This window comes from Armigeres subalbatus, chromosome 1 (genome assembly GCF_024139115.2).
Source record: "Armigeres subalbatus isolate Guangzhou_Male chromosome 1, GZ_Asu_2, whole genome shotgun sequence".
NCBI lineage: Eukaryota > Metazoa > Arthropoda > Insecta > Diptera > Culicidae > Armigeres > Armigeres subalbatus.
The window spans coordinates 37,168,927-37,192,240 of record NC_085139.1 but is presented as its reverse complement, the minus strand read 5'-3'; the positions used below and the strand labels follow the sequence as shown (position 1 = coordinate 37,192,240).

The window sequence follows — 23,314 nt, the reverse complement described above, 5'->3', positions numbered from 1 at the left end:
AAAAAATTTTCATTTATTTGATGGTAATTCTGTAATACCAATAGATATTCTAATTCGTAATTCCAAAAGATATTCTAAATATTGTTTTACCCTAGTAGTTTTGTTTTAACTTTCAATTACTATAAAACTCCAACTAAATTACAACTACATATTGAAAAAGTAACATTGCCAATGAAATTTTATAAAATTGTTGTTCGGTACAATTTGCAAATACAAATCTTTATCAAAGTCCCAACACATTTGCCATTTCTGCCACTAATGATAAACTCACACAAGCACTCGCGCGCGTCTGGCCGGTTCCTTCACTTCATCTATATACGAACATATCTAAGCCACAAAACGCAAACCAGATAAACCAAGCAATAAGGGGTCGTACACTTATTACGTAAGCAATTTTTCTGGGTTTTTCGACCCCTCCTCCCCCCATGTAAGATTTTTTCCATACAAATGATTTTTTATTTATATGGTGCGTAAGATATTGACAAACCCCCCTCCCCCCATAAGTGCTTACGTAATATGTGTACGGCCCCTAACGTAAACACATTGCCGCTTCGCACATTGGCTCCAAACTTTTTCCTTCAATGAAAATCCATCAGAACGCAGGAAATTCGCACACCTTCGCCCCGAGCTGACGTCTGCATTCATTGAAGCGGACAGTTTACATCCCGGAAGCGAGCACCAATTAGCAGTGACGTGTTCCCTTACCGGAACGCGTATATACGATACCACTTGTTTGTAAACTACACCTGGATAAGATCCGAATTCGACCGTAGTGCTATCCGTCCTGCTGTCAGATTGTCGCGTGTTCATCGATCCGGCACCCTACCGAGACTGACGATGAGTATATTGGCCGTATGCAGGTATGTGCGTTGTAGCGTCGATGGGCTCTTATTACACCAGACTACAAAACGGTGACACAGCCGGCCAATATGTGTGCCTTTCCGCACGCCACGCGTCGCGACGACTTTCTACCAGATTAGTTGGAATTTTGATTCATAAAATCGCTCGGAACGATTGGGTGCTGTATGTGCGCATGTGGAGAGCGATGGTTCAATATGCACTTCTGCTGCTGGTCTCTAACTTGAATGAGCGAACGGTGTCTATTCAAAATTCTACAAGTTTGTGATAATTGAAACATGTAACAGTTAATACAATATTTATGAACATTGTTTATGAATAAAAGTAAAGACCAAAAATAATAGTTAAACGCTATTTTGTTGAAACTGTTGTTTGATTTTAATACAGGTAGTATTAATCATTTGCTTAAATTAGCTCTGATTAATGTTACAATAAATGTGACAATTACTGAAACAAGGCATTGAGTACTGTCTCAACAGTTTTCTAAGGCTACACAATAGATCAATTTATTGGTCGCTGATATTGAAATCAAGAAAAAATATTTGTTTCACTAGTGCGCTTTATACCATATTGCCATTAGGATTTTTAATAGAGAGAAGGGAATCAATCCTACGTAGCTCACAATACTGTTGTTCTGGTTGTTCTCATGTAGAAAGTCGCATGCATTCTCAGGTATTTTCTCTCGGTCTGTAAAATTCTCTCTTACTCACGTTATCTTACGTGTCTTGCTTTCTGAAGAATATTTCCACTAGGTATAAGGAATACGATAAGGTCTTCTGTTAGCATGAAAATGTATGTGCCTGCCGGACATTGCAATATGAGGAATGTACACGATCTAGACAGATGGCTTCTGCTGATGTATACCGATTGCACAGAATTCAAATGTGAGAGGAATTTATATCGTTGCTCTGGTGAGCATTGATGACAATCATCGTGGATTGAGTTCTACTTTGCTAGAACAATCATTATTAGGGTGTCAGAGAATAGACAGCTTTTAGGATTTTATTATTTTTCGTATCACAAGAATTTTAGAAACTTCAACAATTTGTCCAAAATTGATTGTTATCTCTTAAGCTTTTCAAGACAACGTGCGTGCTGGCAATTCAGTATTTTGTTTAATATTTTTTTAACATTTAAAAATATATAAGAAATTGTTTAAAAATTTATTAAAATAAATCGTATTAGTTGTTGGGTCTCCAGTTAGCCTTGCGTAGGATTGCCAATCCAGAGATGGCGAGCTCAATTCTCGGTCCGGTCCAGGATGTTTTCGGATGGGAAATATTCTTAACTCCTTAGGCATAGTGAATCCAATGTACTTGTCACACAAGATACATACTCATGCATTGGCGGGCATAGAAAGCTTTCAATTAGTTAATGTGGACATACTAATAGAAGACTGGTTGGAAATGCTAATAGAACACACAGGTTGAAATGCAGGCCATGTTCCAGTTGGAATGTAGAAAAAGAAGAAGTAATGTTCTATTATTTTTAAGAAGTGTTCTATTTTGTTACTTCCATAATCTATTCAACCAGCATTGAATCAACATGAAATCACTGTTCCTAATTTAACTTCCTTAAGTAATTATACCTGGCGCTGGTAGTCAAGGTAATGTGATTGCTCTAAATAGTAATGATGCGTCAACTTGACAAAGTTAGATCAAATGGAGCATATATCACAATAGATCTAACAAATGGTCGCAGTGATTAAAATACCCAACAAGGAAAAAAACTTTGTCTTGCACAAAAGGTGATACACATTTTCCTCACTAATAGGCAACAAAACCAAATTCAGAATGTTGCTAGAAAATTTCTTTTTTCATCAGCAACAGCCAAACCGATGAAGATGCCACCATAGTAATAAAAACCCTGGTTAATCCACCTAGCGGTGATGGTGCCTTTCTCTTGCATTATAAAAATAGTATTTTGGCAATTACTCTCGAGCCCATAGTCCGATCTGGCCAGTTTTCAATAGGAAATAATGGTAGATTATCCTGCGTCGAATGCAACTTGTAGCGAGTAAATCGGGTAAGGATAAGTGCCTGAAAAATGAGTGGCATTTTTTTACTCAATTTTTCAATAAAAAGGTGGTATTTTGGCCATAACTTCCGAGCCCATAGTCTGATCTGAGCAATTTTCAATAGGAAACAATGATAGAGTACCCGATAGAGTAGCGTCGAATGCAACTTGTTGCGAGTAAATCGGTTGATTTTATTTATCATCAGACTAAGGCCGGAGTGGCCTGTGCTGCACATAAAAGACTTCTCCATTCAGCTCGGTCCATGGCTGCACTTCGCCAACCACGCAGTCTGCGGAGGGTCCGCAAGTCGTCCTCCACCTGATCGATCTACCTTGCCCGCTGTGCTCCTCGCCTTCTTGTTCCCGTCGGTTCGTTGTCGAGAACCATTTTCATTACTGTCCGACATTCTGGCTATGTGCCCGGCCCATCGCAGTCGTCCGATTTTCGCGGTGTGAACGATGGATGGTTCTCCCAACAGCTGATGCAACTCGTGGTTCATTCGCCTCCTCCACGTACCGTCCGCCATCTGCACCCCACCATAGATGGTACGCAACACTTTCCTTTCGAAAACTCCCAGTGCGCGTTGGTCCTCCACGAGCATCGTCCAGGTCTCGTGTCCGTAGAGAACTACCGGTCTTATAAGCGTTTTGTAGATAGTCAGTTTGGTACGGCGGCGAACTCTATTCTATCGGAGCGTCTTGCGGAGTCCAAAGTACGTACGATTTTCAGCCACTATGCGTCTCCGAATTTCTCTGCTGGTATCGTTATCGGCGGTCACCAGTGAGCCCAAGTACACGAATTTTTCAACCACCTCGATTTCGTCACCACCGATAGAAACTCGTGGTGGGTGGCTCACATTGAGCTCTATTGAGCATCTTCCTATCATGTACTTCGTCTTCGACGTGTTAATGACTAGCCCAATCCGTTTAGCTTCGCTTTTCCGTCTGATGTAGGCTTCCTCCATCCTCTCAAAGTTACGTGCCATGATATCAATGTCGTCGGCGAAACCAAATAACTGGACGGACTACGTGAAAATCGTACCACTCGTGTCAATTCCTGCCCTTCGTATTACTTCTTCCAAAGCGATGTTGAATAGCAGACACGAAAGACCATCATCTTACCGTAACCCTCTACGCGTTTCGAAGGGACTCGAGAATACCCCTGAAACTCGAACTATGCACATCACCCGATCCATCGTCGCCTTAATCAACCGTATCAATTTATCCGGAAATCCGTTTTCATGCATTAGCTGCCATAACTGGTCCCTATCGATTGTATCATATGCGGCTTTGAAGTCGATAAATAGATGATGTGTGGGCACGTTGTACTCGCGGCATTTTTGCAATACCTGACGTATGGCGAACACCTGGTCTGTGGTAGAACGTTCACCCATAAATCCCGCCTGGTACTGCCCCACGAACTCTCTTGCAATTGGTGTTAGTCGGCGGCATAAAATTTGGGAGAGTACCTTGTAGGCGGCGTTCAGCAATGTGATTGCGCGGTAGTTGCTACATTCCAGTTTATCGCCCTTTTTGTAGATGGGACACACCACACCTTCCATCCACTCCTGCGGCAGAACCTCATCCTCCCAAACCTTGGTAATCACCCAGTGCAGTGCTTTAGCCAGTGCTTCACCACCGTGTTTAAACAGCTCTCCTGGTAGTTGGTCAACTCCAGGGGCTTTGTTGTTTTTCAGCCGGCCGATCTCCTCCTGGATTTCCTGGAGATTCGGAGCCGGAAGTCGCATGTCCTGCGCGCGTGCTCCTAGGTTCATTACCATACCGCCACCGTTGTCTGCCATATCGCCATTCAGGTGCTCTTCGTAGTGCTGCCGCCACCTTTGGATCACCTCACGCTCGTTCGTAAGAAGGTTCCCGTTTATGTCCTTACACATATCGGGCTGCGGCACGTGGCCCTTACGTGAACGGTTCAACTTCTCATAGAACTTTCGTGCGTTATTAGCGCGGTACAGTTCCTCCGTCTCTTCACGGTCTCGATCTTCCTGCTGGCGCTTTTTCCTCCGGAAAATCGAGTATTGTCTGTTCCGCGCCCGTTTGTATCGTGCCTCGTTCGCCCTCGTGCGGTGTTGCAGCAATCTCGCCCATGCTGCATTCTTCTCCTCAACTAACTGCTCACATTCGCCGTCATACCAGTCGTTTCTCTGATCCGGAGCCACCGTGCCTAGTGCAACGGTTGCGGTGCTTCCAATGGCGGAGCGAATATCTCTCCAGCCATCTTCAAGAGATGCTGCGCCTAGCTGCTCTTCCGTTGGGAGTGCCACTTCCAGCTGCTGCGCGTAGTCTTGGGCTAGTCTACCGTCTTGTAACCGCCCAATGTTAAGCCGCGGCGGACGACTCCGATGCGTGTTGATCACCATCGAGAGTTTTGAGCGCAGACATACTGCGACGAAGTAGTGGTCGGATTCAATATTCGCACTGCGGTAAGTGCGTACGTTCGTGATGTCGGAGAAGAATTTACCGTCGATTAGAACGTGGTTGATTTGGTTTTCCGTTACTTGATTAGGTGATTTCCATGTGGCCTTGTGGATATTCTTGCGGGGGAAGAAAGTGCTTCGGACTACAGACTATTGTATTGACTTGTATTGTTTCGACTTTTCGTTTCAATGAGACCAAAGCAAGCGTTTTTCGGGCCAAGGGAAAATCTTGTTTCGTTGTTTACGTTGAGGATCATCTTTCACCCATCAATCTTTTCTCTAGAATAAGCATTGGAAGATGAACGAAAATCTTGCCTATTAGATGAAAATCCTTTTTCGTTTCATTACTTTTACCTCTCACTCACTTTTCGCGAGAATTATCGCAGAACAATTACAAAATTGTATGGCCGCGCCGGGATTCGAACCCACAATAGTAACAATAATAGCTGTTGGGATGCGCTAACTTTAGCCACACCACCACGCTATCTGTATGAAAGCGTTAAGTTATTTGTTCTACATAAGCTGCTACCATTTGAATTGATGATGCCACGAAAAGACTCGAATATGAAAGAAAAAGAGCAAACCAACGTTTAGCGGCAATCGAAGTGAGCGAAAAATTGTTATCACTCTCCAGGCTGTTTTTCTTTCCGGAAAAGCGATTTCTCCCCGAAAACTTTCGTGAGGGAAAATCATGTGCTCCTGAGATTGAGTGAGCATTACGAATCCTGAAGAAAATGTTAATTTTCGCTGACGACAACCGAATCGATGGAGACGCCAATGAATTTATGCAGCAATCACATGCCGATTATCTTTGCTCTGATTGACTTTGACGCCATGATTCCGGTACCCAGGCTAAGCATTTTTTTTGTAGTTCGTCTCGGATCAATTGTTATGCGTCTCAATAATACCCATTATACACCACTAACAATACATAACCTATTATAATCTAGCGAGAAAATTCCACTGGCTATGCATTTGATAAGTCACAGTCTTTTACTTTCATCGGAATATAACCCGATTTATTTTCAATAATATCTCCAATCACTATCAGCCACCACTCAATAGGTTGAATCCAGCGAGACAAATTTAACTTGAGAGCTACTTCCCGACCCCTCACTTTTGCAAACGCCACCGTTACGAAAAAAAATCATGAGTGCTGCTACCGACCCGATCACTGATGATTCGCCGCTCCACCATCGATGACCGCCACTGAGGTCATTGATGCCGCTACCCACGCCATCGATACCCCAAATTATCTGTAGCTACCGCTCCGACGACTACAATCCATGAACGTAGAAACGGAGATGACGTGTTGATATTGTGGCGTACATGATAAAAAAATTATCAGACTAAGGTCGGAGTGGCCTGTGCAGTGCATCCATGGCTGCACGTAGCCAACCACGCAGTCTGCGGAGGGTACGCAAATCGTTCTCAACTTGATCGATTCACCTTGCTCGCTGTGCACCTCGCCTTCTTGTTCCCGTCGCATCGTTGTCGAGAACCATTTTCACCGGATTTCTGTCCTACATTCTGACTACGTGCCCGGCCCACCGCAGTCTTCTGATTTTCGCTGTGTGAACGATGGATGGTTCCCCCAACTGCTGATGCAACTCGTGGTTCATTTGCCTCCTCCACGAACCGTTCGTCATCTGCACCACACCATAGATGGTACGCAGCACTTTTCTTCCGAAAACTTCCAGTGCGCGTTGGTCCACCACGAGCATCGTCCAGCATCGTCTCGTGTCCATTGAGAACTACCGGTCTAATAAGTGTTTTGTAGATAGTGATGACTATGTAGATTGTCAAACTACAGTTTGGTGCGGCGGCGAACTCTATTCGATCGGGGCATTTTGCGGAGTCCAAAGTACGAACGATTTCCTGCCATGATGCGTCTCCGGATTTCTCTGCTAATATCGTTATCGGAGGTCACCAATGAACCCAAGTACACGAATTCTTCAACCACCTCGATTTCGTCACCACCAATACAAACTCGTAGTGGGTGGCTCAAGGTGTCCTCTTTTGAGCCTCTTTTTATCATCTTCGACGTGTTGATGACAAGTCCAATCCGTTAAGCTTCGCTATTCAGTCTAATGTAGACTTCCTCCACCTTCTCAAAGTTACGTGCCATAATATCTGTCATCGGCAAAACTAAATAACGTGAAAATCGTACCACTCGTGTCAATCCCTGCCCTTCGTATTACTTCCTCCAAAGCGAACTAGAATTCAACATATTGAATCGAGAAAGGCATCATCATCACTGGGGGATAAATTTGTTTTTATAAAATTAAAATGCTTTTTTTACTATTTTATAAGCTCATAACTAATCATTTAACTAGACTATAAAATCATATTATTCCTTAGTCCACAACTTTATATCTGTTCAGATCTACGTTCTTTGATCTCAACAGTAAGACTGGAACAGGCATATCTGTTAAGTTACAAGAGGCCGAGTTTTGCTGAGCAGCGAAAACTAATCATCTGGACTTTTAAGGAAACTTTACTAAAAAAAACTTTATAAGAATTTGATCATCTGTTTTGCGGCATACTTAAATACTATCCCATTGCCTCTAGTTCATAATCTCCATTTGGAAAGGTTTACAAAAGAATTATCATTTTAACTCACATTGGCCGGATTTAGAAGCATACAAAAATAGGGGTTGATAATATGCGTCCATCCAAAATACAAATTTGACAATTATAGTGTAAAAAATCATGGCATAAACATTTCTACAAGTTTTCAATACTATGAATGTAAGCTCTTTCTACAGGCACTGCATGAAAATAATACAAAATTGTAAGATTTATTTATTTATTTATTTATTTATTTATATTTCATCTGACTGTATGGTCTACATGAAAACTTAATTACTATTTGGAACATTGTCAGTCATTAAAATATCTTATCAAACAATACCGAAATCTAGATGCGTTGATGTTGAAGTCGAAATAAATGGCTCCTTCGTTGAAGCGACGAATCATAGCGACGAAGCAGCTGTTGGCGGCATAGTTCGTGCTTTGAACTGCTTCATACAATAAATCTCTAGGCCGGAGTGTACGAGAGGGTGCGTAAAGTTGTATCTTTGTCAACAAATCTGGCACATCGTATTCAGAGAGCAATAATTTAGCGATAAAAACTGCTTGAGCCACATTCCTCCGCTTGCCAAGAGTATCCAGTCCTAGTAAGCGACAACGATCAGCGTATGGTGGAAGATTGAGCGAGTCCCTCCAAGGGAGATGGCGTAGTGCGTAGCGGACGAACTTATGCTGGACAGCTTCCAAACGAGCCGTCCATACAGCTTGATAAGGATTCCAAACAACTGAAGCAAATTCCAAATGAGACCGCACTAATGAGCAGTAGAGTGCTTTGAAACACAAAGGATCTCGAAATTCACTGGAAATTTTGAACATGAATCCGAGCTGGCGATTCGCTTTGTCAATAGTAGTAGATAAGTGACGATTGTAGGTTAACCTATCATCCAATATGACACCGAGGTCTTTGATATGGTCGACACGTTGTAGAGTAGTACCTGCAATATTATAATCGAAGATCATGGTATCTACAGTGCGACGAAAGCTTATCACGTTGCATTTAGCGATGGCAAGAACCATCATGTTTCGATCACACCAATCATTGAAGATATCTAAACGTTTTTGCAATTCTAGGCAGTCCGCCAGGTTTCGAACAACCAGGTAAATTTTAAGATCGTCCGCAAACAACAGCAGTCCTCCACGCTGCAGGATGAAGGTAACATCATTCACGAAAAGCGAAAACAGCAATGGACCAAGCGTGCTTCCTTGGGGACTCCGAAGCCGTTCGAAAAATAACGAGATGAGTCGTTTCCTATATTTACGGTTACTTGGCGTTGCACTAGGTAGGAACGTAGCCAGTTGCAGAATGTTGCAGAGCATTCAAGTTTTTCTAATTTTGCTAGCAGTATGTCGTGATTGACTTTATCAAACGCTGATTTGAGATCTGTATACACGGCATCAACTTGAAACTTTTGCACATGTTGTCCATGCAAAACGAAGTGAAGCTTACAAGGTTCGTTTCCACAGATCGACCAGGAAAGAATCCGTGTTGGCATGGGCTGATATAATTCTTGCATGCAGCGAACAATCTCTCATAGATCAGCGACTCGAACACTTTCGATTCAACTCCGAGTGATGTAATGCCCCGATAGTTTCTTACGTCACTTTTGTCTCCTTTTTTAAATACGGGAAACATGGTAGAGCATTTCCATTGAGTAGGAAATTTTTGCTGACGAAGTGATAGGTTGAATAGTATGCGCAGAGGGTGGCCAAAATATCGGAGCATTTTTTAACACTGCCGAAGGAATTACGCTAGGACCAGCAGAGAATGATGATTTGATTCTACTAATAGCCGAAACAACCATATGAGTCTCAACGTGAAAAGGTCAATGCCGAAAGCGCCGTCAGGTACATCACTTAATGCACCCAAAATGTCAGCTTGAGACGGCGAAGCTACTGCGAAGACGGACGAGAAGTGCTTAGCAAAAGGTTGCATTTGTCCTCAGCATTCAATGCAACGTTGTCGTCAAGGAATAATCTTGACGGTAGACCGATTTCATTCCTCTTAGTATTAACAAACGACCAAAACCTCTTGGGATTGCGCCGAAGATTCTGCTGCATACGACACACATACTGCTTGTAAAGTTGCATGTTATAGCGGCGATAACAATTGCTGGCAATTGAGAAGTTCCTTTCGGTTATAGTACAACGACGATTAGCAAGAGCGCGAAGAGCCCTAGCGCGTGCCCGTTTTAGATTGCGTAGAGTAGCGTTCGTCCATGGTGGTTTTCTTGGAGGTTGGCGCTTCGGTACGGATGCAGATACACAGTCCCGTAGAAAACAGTTGAAACGGTTAACTGCTGAGTCGATGTCCAAGTCTTTCAATGCGCTCCAGTCGAATCGGGACAAACTGCGTCGGAGTGATTGGAAATCAGTCTTGCGGAAATTCAAGCCATCGATATCTGAGCTATAGTCAAAGCTAACATGACAGCTATTTGCAATAGTAATGTCTAGAGCAGGATGATGATTATCAAGAGGAACGATGGGATCCGATGCCTCGATGACCGTACAGTCAGGAATTAAATTTTCGCTCAGCATTTCAATACAATAATGATTGGAATAAAATCTCCCAAAATTGTATATGCAAAACTTTCATACAGTTTCTTTAAGGTGCAGAACTGTATTGAAATCTGCCATCCGCTGGTTGGATGTAAACAGTCACAATTATTGTTTATTAAATTCGGGTCAGCTTCGTTTAAATCTAACCGTAGTTAGAAATCAAAACAGGAATGTTTATTTTTTTTTTTCAAACAAAGCCGTTTGTGAACAAACCTGCTTGTTATATAAAATTGATCAAAGAAAACATACGATGCAATGAGGATGGAGGAAATATTTTTGTGATACCGTCAACTGGGGGGAAGATGATCATTTTTAAGACAAAACATGCAATAACAATGTGTGTTTACATTTTAAATCGAAACAAATATTTTCAAAACATGTACTGCTATACGTTGCAATAATCAACAACTTTAGTTTTCTGAAATGCGTTCGCATTTATTAAAATAAATTAAATTATCACACATTTTTTGAGTTATCTGGTTTGGGGTGAAGTTGATCAAGACAGCTCTACTAAAATCATTATGACCTAGTAGTCAAAATACACTAGGTTATTTGTATGAATGTTGAATTTACTACGCACAGAAGTCTACGAAGTCAATATTTGAAACGAAAATAGCGTCATTTATGACTATCTCTCTCTTTCTTCCACAAAATACATTTTCATGATTATAATCGAAAAACTCGGATTTCTACCTAGCGGTAACATTACTTGAACGGAGAATATTGTTGCCTACCGTTTCATAAAAAAAATTGGCACTTTTAACTGACACATCAAATGATCATCTTCACCTCAATGATCATCTTCCCCCCAGTTGACGGTACATGAAAATTGACTATTTTGGAATACTAGTTTCTGAAGGGGGGGGCAAGAGCCCCCTACCCTCTCCTTAGTTACATCAATGTTGACGGCAACAACGACATCACTGGCAGTCATCTATGGTGGAGCGTCGAATCATCGGATGGCGGTCGCGCCATTTCTCCTTAACGGAAGCAGCACTTAAGTCAGATTTTTCTTGCAAAATTCAAACTATTGAGAGGTTGCTGACAGTGATTGAAGAAGCACATAATTGAAAATAAATCGGTTCGTGTCAGAACCAGCATTATATTCAGAAGAAAGTAAAAGGCTGCATTGTGACTGTGGCAAATTTAAAGTAAAATTTTCTCGCTAGATTCTTAGTCCAAAATCTAACTAATATATAGCCTCTGTTTGCTTTTTTTTTCAAAAAATATATCCGGTTTTGACAAAAAAAAAAAGGTTTAAGATTGATACTTCTTTTTCTTCTTCTTTTATGGCTCTTCATTCCAACTAGAAAGCCTGGTTTCTTAGTTCTAGTATTCTATATGCATTTCCTCAGTTTCATCATCCCAAAAATCTTCAAAAAGCATTTACATTCGATAATTTACATTAAATTCGCGCAGATCCCAATATTAGCGTAGAATAGTGTTCATCTCAAAATTAACGTAATAAAATCCGTCTAATGGAAAACCACGTAAAAAGTAACTTATTGGCACAATAAGTGAACAACAAATAGGTAGTATCATGAAAAACCATAAAACAGAAAAAAAAACATTAGTTAAGAACTGATCTCTTTTTGAAGATTCACAGAAGTAGAAATAAAAACAAAAACAAATAATAACGTTTGATTTTCATAACAAAAAGTTATCTTCGAAAAATAGCTAGAAGTAAGGAGGCTGAAGAAGCCTAAACCGATACGCTTACAAAAACAGCATTTTGTTAATGTTGTTTAATGTGTTGTATTGGTTGTATTCGATAAATTCAATTTCAAAACTTCCATAACATTGATACATCTGAGTTGGAACGCACTTAAAACTTGAAATGACAAATTTCATTATAGTGAGAGCTTTGGTGAGCAGCCGTATTTGAGTCTTGTTATTCGCTTCCAACATGGTGTTTCATTGAAAAAGTTTAGCGTACCCCATTTCTATAAAATGTAGCACTGTCAGCGGTCCCTCGTTGCTTCTCAGTGCGTCTGCGCTCGAACCAGTCCCTCTCACAAACGCTTCACCCAGCAATCAGTGCACAACACTGCTGGACAACAAAAACTGAGACGCAAAACCGAAGCAAATGTAGTGGAGAAAGGCGGAACGACAAAAACAACATTCCATACGCAGCACAAACGAGACATCCCAAACAGAGTGCAGTGAATTCGTCATCCTCAGTATTGCAAGAACTCGAATCGATATCAATTAACGTGTGATAAATCTTCCCGACTAAGCCAAATCATTATCATTCAACGAAAATGCCTTCCGTCGAGCCAAACGAACAAACGCAATCTTCGTCGCACCAGGAAAATGCCTTGGCCACTAATGGACAATCAGATTCTCACCAACATCAGGACCAGAATAACGAGCAGAGCACACCCAACGGGGCGGTCCCATCCGAGGTGCGTGACCCCGATCGTCAGCTGATCCCAGCCGATCGCATTGAACACGTGGAAGATTCCGCCGCACCTATCGACCTGCCCACGGTGCGGGAGTTCACTCAGAACGATAAGATCAACAAGTTTCTGCTGAACTCGTTCTTGCAGCGCTTGAACGAAACCGACCTCAGCCAGTTTCGCGGCGGCGACGCGACGGACGGCGAAGACCAAGAGCAGGACTTCGAGGCGTGAAGGCGCCGCAGTTCTATTCCGTATCCTCAGTTAAGTTTTTTGTATGTTTAAGGGAACTGCATTTTTGTTTCGAGTCATCGTAAATTAACCTATACACCTAACGATTTGTTGTGAATGATAGTGCCAGTGGGGGAAATAAATTGTACAGTAATGCGAACAAAACAGTAATCCGAGATGTTTTATTGCAGCATGCGACTGTTTGGGGATGGATTTCCTTGTTACTTGAAGGTGCAAATGCAATCGTAATACTCGATTATTCAGTTTCTTTGTTTGATTTCTGTACAAATAAAGACCGCAAACTGATAACGATAGTGGGAGAGCTATCTTGATAAGTTATTTTGAATCTACCATCAAGAAGAGATGAAATTAGATTCACCTAAATTAGAGTGATGTGCTGGTGAATAACATTCATACACAAATACGTCTTTAAACTTTTTTTTAAAAGAACAACTGTGACACAAAACATCTAAATTCATGCGAACTCAGCCCAATAGTTTTAAACGTGATTCTTGATGGGATTGAATAATAGCTACGTTTCATGAAAGATATTTTTTTTTGTTTTTTTTTAATTCGAAGCTGTTTTCTGACATCAATGATAAATCTATTATTGTTTTTTAAATTTTGTTGAACGCTTTATCAAAATTCAAGGCACATGTGTGAAGTTCATTTTTAGCACCTTTCAACGGCATACAAATTGGGATTATATTTTTCAATATATTAAGAAGAAGACAGCTTTCACATTTTTTGTTTTTTTTTCATTAGCGAAAGGTTTCTAAGATTTTATTTTGCTCAACTTAGGCAACCAATCTTTGCGTATAACCGATACTTGTGATCGGTTTTCAGAATGTTTGGATTATCAATATACTGATAATAATTTGCCAATGCCGTCATTTTTCCATCTGAATTTGGTTGTGGTCGGTAGTTTAATTTGCTTTTTAAATTTGCATCCAGGTTCTCTTTCAATCAAGAATCGAGCACGAGTGCATACAAAGTGCTGCTTGTAGATACATTAGGGTGTAACAAAAAAAAAACAATGTTGAAAAAGCCGATCAAAAATGATTTTACTGCATAATTATTATTTAAGTTACATGCCGTTATTGACTTCAGACTTATAGACTATTTTGATGAATATCAGTAAAGTAGTGGTTTTCCTAAAAGAAAAAACAATTCTTAGATAATAGGATACTTTATACCATTGTCATTCAAAAGTTCAGTGTCTTATATGTAGGCAGGCCAGATCATTTCAGTGAAAGAAACGGAACAAATGACAAAGCGGTGACAAAATACAAGAGCTTCATTTTCCGTGTAAGAAGTTAGAGAAGCATTTTAGAGTAAATTATGCACCACCATAATTTTATGGAATTTTGTGGAAAAATACTAAACTACAAATATTTCACTCTTGAAAGGGGCGCGGAAAAAAACACGAAGGAACAAAAAAATATTTTAAAATATTTTTAACAAACTTGTGGAGTTTTGAAATTTTATTTTAATCTACTCTTAAACATGGATTTCATTATTGATCAATATCAAAAACTTTTTCAATTCTTAACAATTGAAAATAACAAAAAATAGTCAAAGTACCCTGCCTGAAGACGGTCTGGGCATTAAAGAGATAAGAAATAATAATTTTAAGAAAAAACATGTCAAAAGACAAATGCGAAACAAGAAATAGGGTGGGATATTGGTTTCCCCAGCTGAAACCCTTTTTCATGAATATAAGTGCGAGAAAATGTACGGGTAAGAATAACAAGAATCTCAACAAGGAAAGATTATTAATAAAATGTATTTTTAATTATATCCATGAATATGGTTGACACATGTGAATAAATGTCAAATCAAATCAATTCACAGTCCTTTTTGATCGAAATTGATTGAGTCTTGTCCGTTGGTTTTGTTCCCATGTGTGTCAAAAAGGCCGGACTCATACAATTTCATCGCGAAAAGTAAAACAAATCATGGCTAATTTATAGACTGGTTTACAGATCGGACAATCGGAGATTTCCGCCAGATTGTATTTTGAATCGGGATGAAATTCTTTGGTGGTTCTTAATGTTTGGAAAAGAATCATTCGCTTGAATAATATGTGGTAAAGCAGATTTGAAAAAAAAAATATAGAATTACCAACTTCGCGAAAAAAATAAAATAAAAATAAAAACAAATTTGGGAAATTAGAATGTCTGTCCCGGCGCTTCCTTTTGTATGCAGAGGCGTGACCTGATCTTCAGGATATACTTGCCTACCAAGCTACCGGATCAATTCAATCCACTGATGAAATTGGACAAGTTTTAACGCCTTCGAAATAAGCAGAAAAAAGTCATTGACTTGTATGAAAGATGATATGTTGAAATACGATTTCAGCCGATGTTTGATTGATGACAATATGCTTGCTGATGCGATGACGTCAGATTATCGCTGCGTTGATTAAAGATGATGAATTCATGCTTTCGGGACGCTGACTCGTTCCACGCCGTCTACTGTTGAACTTGCCGACCACTTTGAGCGACCCGGCTAGATTGATGACTTGACTAGATGATTCTTTTCTTGATGTTGATGTTTCGGTGGATGTAGGATACGGACGAGCTCCGTGCCGCCCACCTTGAGCGATTAAATTGAACTTGAATCGATGATCTCTTGTTGATGATGTTTTGTTGCTGATGAACTTCATACCGCCCACCTTGAGCGATCGGGTTGGATTAACGTTGACTAGATGAATGGTTTCCTTTTGATGATGATGTTCGTTGTGATGCAGGTAGCTGACGAGCTCCACACCGCCCACCTTAAGCGATTGGACTCGACTGATGACTTTGGATGAATGAATGTTGTCGATGTACAGTTGGATGCGGGTTTGTGACGAACTTCATGCCGCCCACCTTGAGCGATCGGGTTGGAACAATAGCTTGACTGGATGAATGGATTTTCCAGGTGTTGATGGTTGCTTGACACTCCAAATTGATTTATCTCGATGCCATGATGGTCTTACGATGATTATTTTCCTGCTTGTGTGCTTCGCCATTTGTAATCGTCTGTTGGCTTGAAATGGAGTCAATCTTATTGTGTATTCTCGGATGAACTACACGCAAATATGGACTCCTCCGGTCCGGCCACGCTTTAGATACCGAGGAACAGAATCCAAAACAGAAGATGCATCTTGTGGTATACTCAACACGACGTTGGGATGAGCACCACGGAAATATGGATTCCTCCGGTCCGGTTTGCTAGTCTAAAGGTGCCGAGGAACAGAATCCATGACGGGAGATTGACTTCTGCTTTCTGTCTGTGACTAATCCTATGGTACAGTCTGATGCAGGCTACACGCAAATGGATTTCCCAGCCCAACCACATGGAGTGCGTTGCGGGAAACATCCTACGATCAGAAGATAGTCACAGAAGAGACGGAGGTTGACGACATGACGTACGGGAGATTGACACACACACTTCAGGATCCACTTTTGTTGGTGTCCAATGATGTTGCACAGTTTCACTTGATGGTAACGATTCCACTCCACTCACAGATGACGATGGCGTTGGCAAGGAAATCGTGATGGCGTTGGTGCAGACTTCAGCTAGACTTCTATTGTATTCTTGAAATGGCCGCCAGGCCTTGGCGTCTATCCGCAGTTCGTAGGACCAATGTTAACGCTTTAGTAGTGCCTGGTACACAGGCTACAGGATTAAGGAATCCGAACCCGGCCAACTGGCCGGGGTATAAGGAAAACGATCCGATCCACTTGATGATTTATTTCGAACTCCTTATACCCCGGCCAGTTGGCCGGGTTCGGATTCCTTAATCCTGTAGCCTGTGTACCAGGCACTACTAAATCGTTAACATTGGTCCTTCGACCCGGATACGAACGGCTGCCAGGTCCGAGCGTTTATCCGGCTTGAAGGACCAATGTTAACGCTTTAGTAGTGCCTGGTACACAGGCTACAGGATTAAGGAACCCGAACCCGGCCAACTGGCCGGGGTATAAGGAAAACGATCCGATCCACTTGATGGCCTTAACAGTCATCGAAATGAAACCGTATGAAAAAAAAAACGAGCAATGGGTAATATTTTAAACATAACCGCAAGTAGACGTAGGACTTATATGAACGTAACGTATTTACTTTTAAATTTTGAATGTATGGGCTTTGATAAGTATTGTACATCAGGCTGAAGAGGAAAGCTAAGCGGATCGGACTAATCATCAACACGTCGAAGACGAAGTACATGATACGAAGGGGTTCAAGAGAAGACAATGTGAGCCACGCACCTCGAGATTGCATCGGTGGTGAAATGTGTGGAAAACAAATAAGCTTGATTCTCATTTCTGAGAAACATTCCTGTGTTGCAGTGAAATTGCACTTGGTGTTAATTAAGGAAAGGAAATATCTAATTGACTTGAAAGCATCAAATTATACTTGTGCAACGACGAGGAGCCAATCAAAGCAATCGTGGTACTTTGTTAGCAGTCAAAGAAATGTGGCCAACCATCACGGACTGGAGTGACAGTTTTCCATCAGATTTCTCGCTTAACTTTTCAAAAGGACCTAAGTAACATTTTTTTCATGAATTAATTTGAATACTGTAATCAATAGCTTTCATGTTGTTATGTTGATTGCGCTATTCAAATTAATTCATGAAAAAAAATGTTACTTAGGTCCTTTTGAAAAGTTAAGCGAGATTTCTACACCCAACCAGGAGATGGCAGATTTTAATACAGTTCTGCATAAGAACCTTACAGAAACTGTATAATAATTGGGCATATACAATTCTGTAAGCTTTTTATACAAATATTGTATTAAAATAATTACAGAATTGTATATGCCCAGATTTTATACAATAATTGTCAGATTTGTTTTTTGGGTGTACTTGCCTTCTTCTTTTTCTTCTTCTTATTGGCATTACATCACCACATTGGGACAGAGCCGCCTCGCAGCTTATTACTTTCAAACCCAGGGAAGTCGAGACAATTTCCAATCCGAAAATTGCCTAGACCGGCACCGCGAATCGAACCCAGACACCCTCAGCATGGTCTTGCTTTGGAGCCACGCGTCTTACCGCACGGCTAAGGAGGGCCCCTTCTACTTGCCTATCAGCATGATAATATCCACAATACCCATCAGCATCCGAGAAAGATTCTCATCAGAATCCGAGAGGAATTCCCATCAGAACCCGAGAAGAATTCTCATTAGAATCTTTAAAGAGTTATTATTATTATTATTATTATTATTATAGAGTTTTGGCACTTCCTCAGCAAGCGTGCTGGGAATTTTCACCTACCCCGGGCAATCTGAATGCCAAAGGGGATGAGGCTCTGTGGATCTCATTCGCCGGTTGACTTAAAATCCTATAATAAACGTTTGCACCGGATGTATTAGTTATGGTGGTTCAGGGATCTTCTTACGATGCTACAAGTTCAAAGAACCACTGTCTTTTGGATGTTATGGAGGTTATGAGATAGTTCCAGCTCTCCTAAGGATCTCAGAACAGATTTCGGGACGACTCCTGTTGCTGAGATAACAACCGGAATTATACGCACGTCCTCCAGGTGCCACATCTGCTTCAACTCCTCCGCCAAGTCGTGGTACTTCGTTATCTTGATGGAGAATGTTGTTTGGACATTATGGTCTAGCGGTACAGCAATGTCGATGAGGGCTACCCGCTTCATCCTTTTGTCGTAGACCACAATATCGGGCCGAGGGGCCCGAATGAGAACATACGTTTTGATTTCGCGATCCCAGTACAGCTTCACGAAACTATTTTCCAAAACCGGGACAGGCACATATTTGTAGTAGGCGACAAACTGGTTAACCAGTTGTACTTTAAAGAAAGCTGTTGGCAATCTTGGCTACTTCGTTATGACGACCGAGATAGGCTGAATCAGCTAAGACTGAACACCCGCACATGATATGTTCGATCGTCTCTCCTACTGAATTGCACTTCCTGCAGCGGTCCTCCACGTTTTCGTGCAATATATAGTGCCGATAGTTCTTCGTCGCAATTACCCGGTCCTGGATGGCTACCATGAATTCTTCTGTTTCTGAGAAGAGTTCACCCCACACCAGCAACATATTCGACGCCGCTTTGTCGATATATTCCAGCTCCTGTTGATGGGGGTGCGTCCCATGAAACTCACGATGCGATCATCTCGTCGACAGATTTGATGTCGCAATTCAGCTGATAGTCCTCCTGCGCCAGATGCAGGGCACTGAATCCGTGGTCAGCTTCACACACAGCGCGATAGATTTCGTTGCGGTTCTGGCTTTCCACGAAGTATCTTCGCAACTGCTGGATCTGGGAAACACATGGTGTTTGTGTATCGGTGACGCCTCTTCCTCCTACTGTACGTGGCAGGGTGACTCTCTCAATGAACGATTTTAGATGGCGCATGAAATGCTTAGTGAACGCCACTCGTACTGCTCGTTCTAACGCCTCCAAGTCAGTCTTGGTCTACTTCACCACCCCGAAACTGTATGTCAACAAGGGCACAGTAAACGTGTTTATCGCCTTCACCTTGTTGCCGGCCGACAACAGGCTCTTCAAAATACCATTGACACGATGCAAGAACTTTTCCTGCAGCTCTTTCTTGATCGTCGTATGGCGAATTCCATTCAGTTGCATGAGACCTAGGAACTTGTACGTTTCGCCTTCAAACATGTTTCGAATCTCCTCCTGTTCGTTGACGCGGAAACTGTCGGCATTCACCAGGTGACCCCGGTGTAGATGTATGGATCGACATTTATCGATACCAAACTCCATCCGGATGTCGTTGCTGAATACCGTTACAAGCCGCAGAAATTGGTGCAGTTTCTCCACATATTTCGCAAACAGCTTCCAGTCGACCATAAAGAAGGTTTGGGTAATGTTTGTACTCCTTTCCCCACTCTTCAAATGATAGCCATAGTTGTGTTGGTTGAGTGCTCTGCTAAGAGGGTTATTGGTAAAGCAAAACCATAGAGGACTAAAGGTATCGCCTTGGAATATGCCTCTCCTGATGCTGAGAGTCCTTGACCGCAACACCTTTTCTCCGTCGGTAATGTGTAGGGATGTGTTCCACATCCCCATAGCGTGCTGCATTAGCCTGATGACGTTACCGTCTATCTTATACAACTGCAGTACCTTAAGAAGGTACGAGTGAGGTACTGAGCCGTATGCCTTTTTATAGTCGATATACGCCATGCTCAGGTTTCTTTGCTTGTGGGTGACCTGCCCAACAACGACTGCATCAATGATGACCTGATCCTTGCAGTCTCGTGTGTTGCGTCGACAACCTTTTTGTTCCTCGGTCACCAGGTTGTTGATGTCGCAATGGTTCTGCACTCTCCTCGCTATTACCGATGACAGCACTTTGTACAGACTCGAAAGGCACGTTATTGGTCTGTACTTGGCTGGGTTCAAAGGCTCCGATCCTTCGGCAGAAGATAAGTGACACCCCTAGTGATGAATTTCGGTAGCTGCCCGGGGTTATCTAGTACCGTTTTGAAGCATTCCGCCATCCGCTCGTGGACCGTTGTGAGTTTTTTATACCAGAAATTATGCGCAAAATCGGGTCCTGGTGCAGCCCAATTCCTAGTATACCGAGTAGCCTCACGTATGTCTAGGGCGGTCACGTTGATAGCGGTCATGCCTCCAGTTTCACCACAATATCTCTCTTTCTCTGCCATCCACACCTCATCGCCGTTGTGTATGACGGGGTTCTCCCATAGATTTGACCAAAACTGCGTGACTTCTCAAATCTCCGGAAGGCCCTCGCCAAAGTCGGCTTTGTCGTTTCGGATGTGGTTGTAGAACTCCCTTTCGTTGATGTTGAACATTCGATTTTGCTCCTTCCTCTTCGAACATTCTCCATAACGTCGCAGTCGTTTAGCAAGAGCACTCAACCGCTGTACATGGGTGTCGAGGATCTCAGTTATGTTCAGTTATGTTCATGTTACATTCCGAACTAGCCTGGTTGATCGATTCCCCTGCTTGTACTATGTTAATCGACCAACCTTTGACCGCAGTGTGGCGATGCGGGCCTCTAGGCGTCGCATCCACGCGGGTTTTCGTGCTTCGGAGCGTGCGCGTCCATCACTCTCACCTTGTGGACGCCTTCGCAATCCCAACGTTCTTACAACATCCACTGCAGCCGAATACACGATAAATTGCAGCTCCTCAAGGTTCTCCACGGTTTCCAAGTACTGTGGCAAAATATCCTGGTTAAGGATGCTTACTGTACTCGTCAACCGATAGGAGTACTGCAACTTGGGTATCCGGTGTCGGGACATGGGGTCTGTCCCACGGAACTGTGTAACGGCTGTGCCCATATGATTAGCTAGTTCGTCCTTCAATTGCTGTCGTTGCAATTCCACTGTTGGTCCTGGAGCGGCGGGTGCAATCGAATCGCGACGGTTACTTGTGATTGATGCATCCAACCCGACAGAACTCCTTCTCGACGTATCGCTCTTTCTTGCCTCCTCCTCCTCTCCTATTTCCCTCTGCACTTCCCGCTTGATGTACTATACGTCTTCTGGAGTCAGCATAGTATGTGACATAATAGCTCTCTGGCGCGTGTACAACTTGTTCTGGTCAAGCTGGGGTGCAAACCGAGGGAACCTCTCATTGAACATCTCCAGCATCGCCGGTCTGCCGGACATATCCGTCTCCCTCCTGGTGCAAACATAGTAGCAACGAATCACGTACTGATTCATCTCCCTTGTTCACATGATCCGTTGCCGTCGGCGGCCCGCTAACGTGAGTGATTGACGTCGATCAACCACAGCAACATCAGCAGGTGCAGGTGATTTCTTCTGCTGCCGTTTCTGTTTTGCCTTGTCGGTACGAGCTGAGCCCGATGACTAGAGGGTCGCTGTTGCACCTCTCCTTCCTCTAGCCGCTGGCCGCTCGCTCTGTCCCCCGTTCAAGGACCAACTCCAGTAGGGGCTCCCTCCTCGGGCAATCGTATGGGTGGTATTCTTCTTGAGCGTAACTCCATATTTGGGTGTGCTTTCATTCCCGGAAGCTACGGGTTCTGTAAAGTTATTTAATTCTTTACAGTGCTAAATAGCTAGGTTCAAGCGTCAGTGCTCACTCGAGGGTGGTTTCTCATTGGTGCTTAGGAATTGGGCCTTCAGCTCCCACCTACTCGAAATGATGGTTCTTCATGGACGCCCAGGGAATTTCACCCCACCCCCACCACCTATTTATTATTATTATCTTTATTTGTGAGGTTTTCGGCCTTGGGCCGGTTCACCTCGTACTAAAGAATTCCTTTCAGAACCATCGAAGTATTCCAACCGAAATCCAGAAGAATTCACAGTGGACCCTTTCGGTATCGTTGAGAGATATCCTTGGGAATCTATGAGGGATTTTCTCCAGAATCTCCCGTTAATTTGCCTCGGAAATCCTTCGAGACGTTCGAAAATTTGTTTTGAAGTCATTCGAAGATTTGCTTTTGAATTTCTTGACGATTTTGAGAATCCCTTCGAAATTCAATTTGGAGTCTCTCGACGTTTTGCCTCGGAATCATTCGACGATTCACTTTGGAATACATCCACAGTTTGCTTCGGAATTCCTCGAAGATTTAGTTCGGACTCCCACTGTAATTTACTTCTGAATCCCTCGACGAATTGCTTCCGAATCATTCAACGATTAGCTTCGAAAGCAAGCCTTGATGATTTGCTTCGAAATACCTAAACGATTTGCTTCAACATCCCATTCGGAATCGATGGAAGCACAGAGAACAGACGTTCATATTCATTCGTGTGCTTGTGTAAAAGTTACTGGTCATTTTGAAGTATGTCGTTATGTCCCCGTTGCGCGGTGCTAGTGTGCCGATAAATATGGTTAAAATTTGCCGTGTTTTACTTTTTAGCGCTAGTGTTCATTCCGAATTGTCCTTAGGCTCGCTCCTAGGTGGCAGCACTACATTGTTTATGTAGTGTATGCCAAGGCCAACGCCATCACTTAGTAAGATTGAGTTTTTATGTCGGGCAGCCTGCGCTGGCGGTGCTGAGGTGCGATTTAAATCTTTACACACGTTTTTACCGAAATTTTGTTCGAGCATCCATGTCTGTTCTCTGTGCTGGAAGGTTCTTTACGGAATCCCTGGAGATTCTCGGAAATTAATTCGGAAATTGCTTAAGAATCCTTCGACGATTTGCTTCTACATCCCTGGAACATTTCCGTCGGAATTCCTGAAATATTCCCGCCGGAATCCCTGGAGGATTTCCGTTGACATCCCGGAAGGATTTGGAATCCTT

At 42.4% G+C, this 23,314-nt stretch overlaps 1 protein-coding gene across 3 annotated transcripts in view; it reads right to left on the bottom strand.

Annotated features, from left to right (window-relative positions):
• LOC134224313 (Y+L amino acid transporter 2) overlaps positions 1 to 986 on the bottom strand; it is a 117,223-nt gene extending 116,237 nt beyond the window's left edge. The window contains exon 1 of one of the 3 annotated variants that reach the window (XM_062703663.1): positions 706 to 986. The gene's annotated coding sequence lies outside the window, so the exon portion shown is untranslated. The remainder of the gene's footprint in view (positions 1 to 705) is intronic. The other 2 variants (XM_062703673.1, XM_062703650.1) reach the window with 2 other exon arrangements.
• Positions 987 to 23,314: the final 22,328 nt, after the last annotated feature.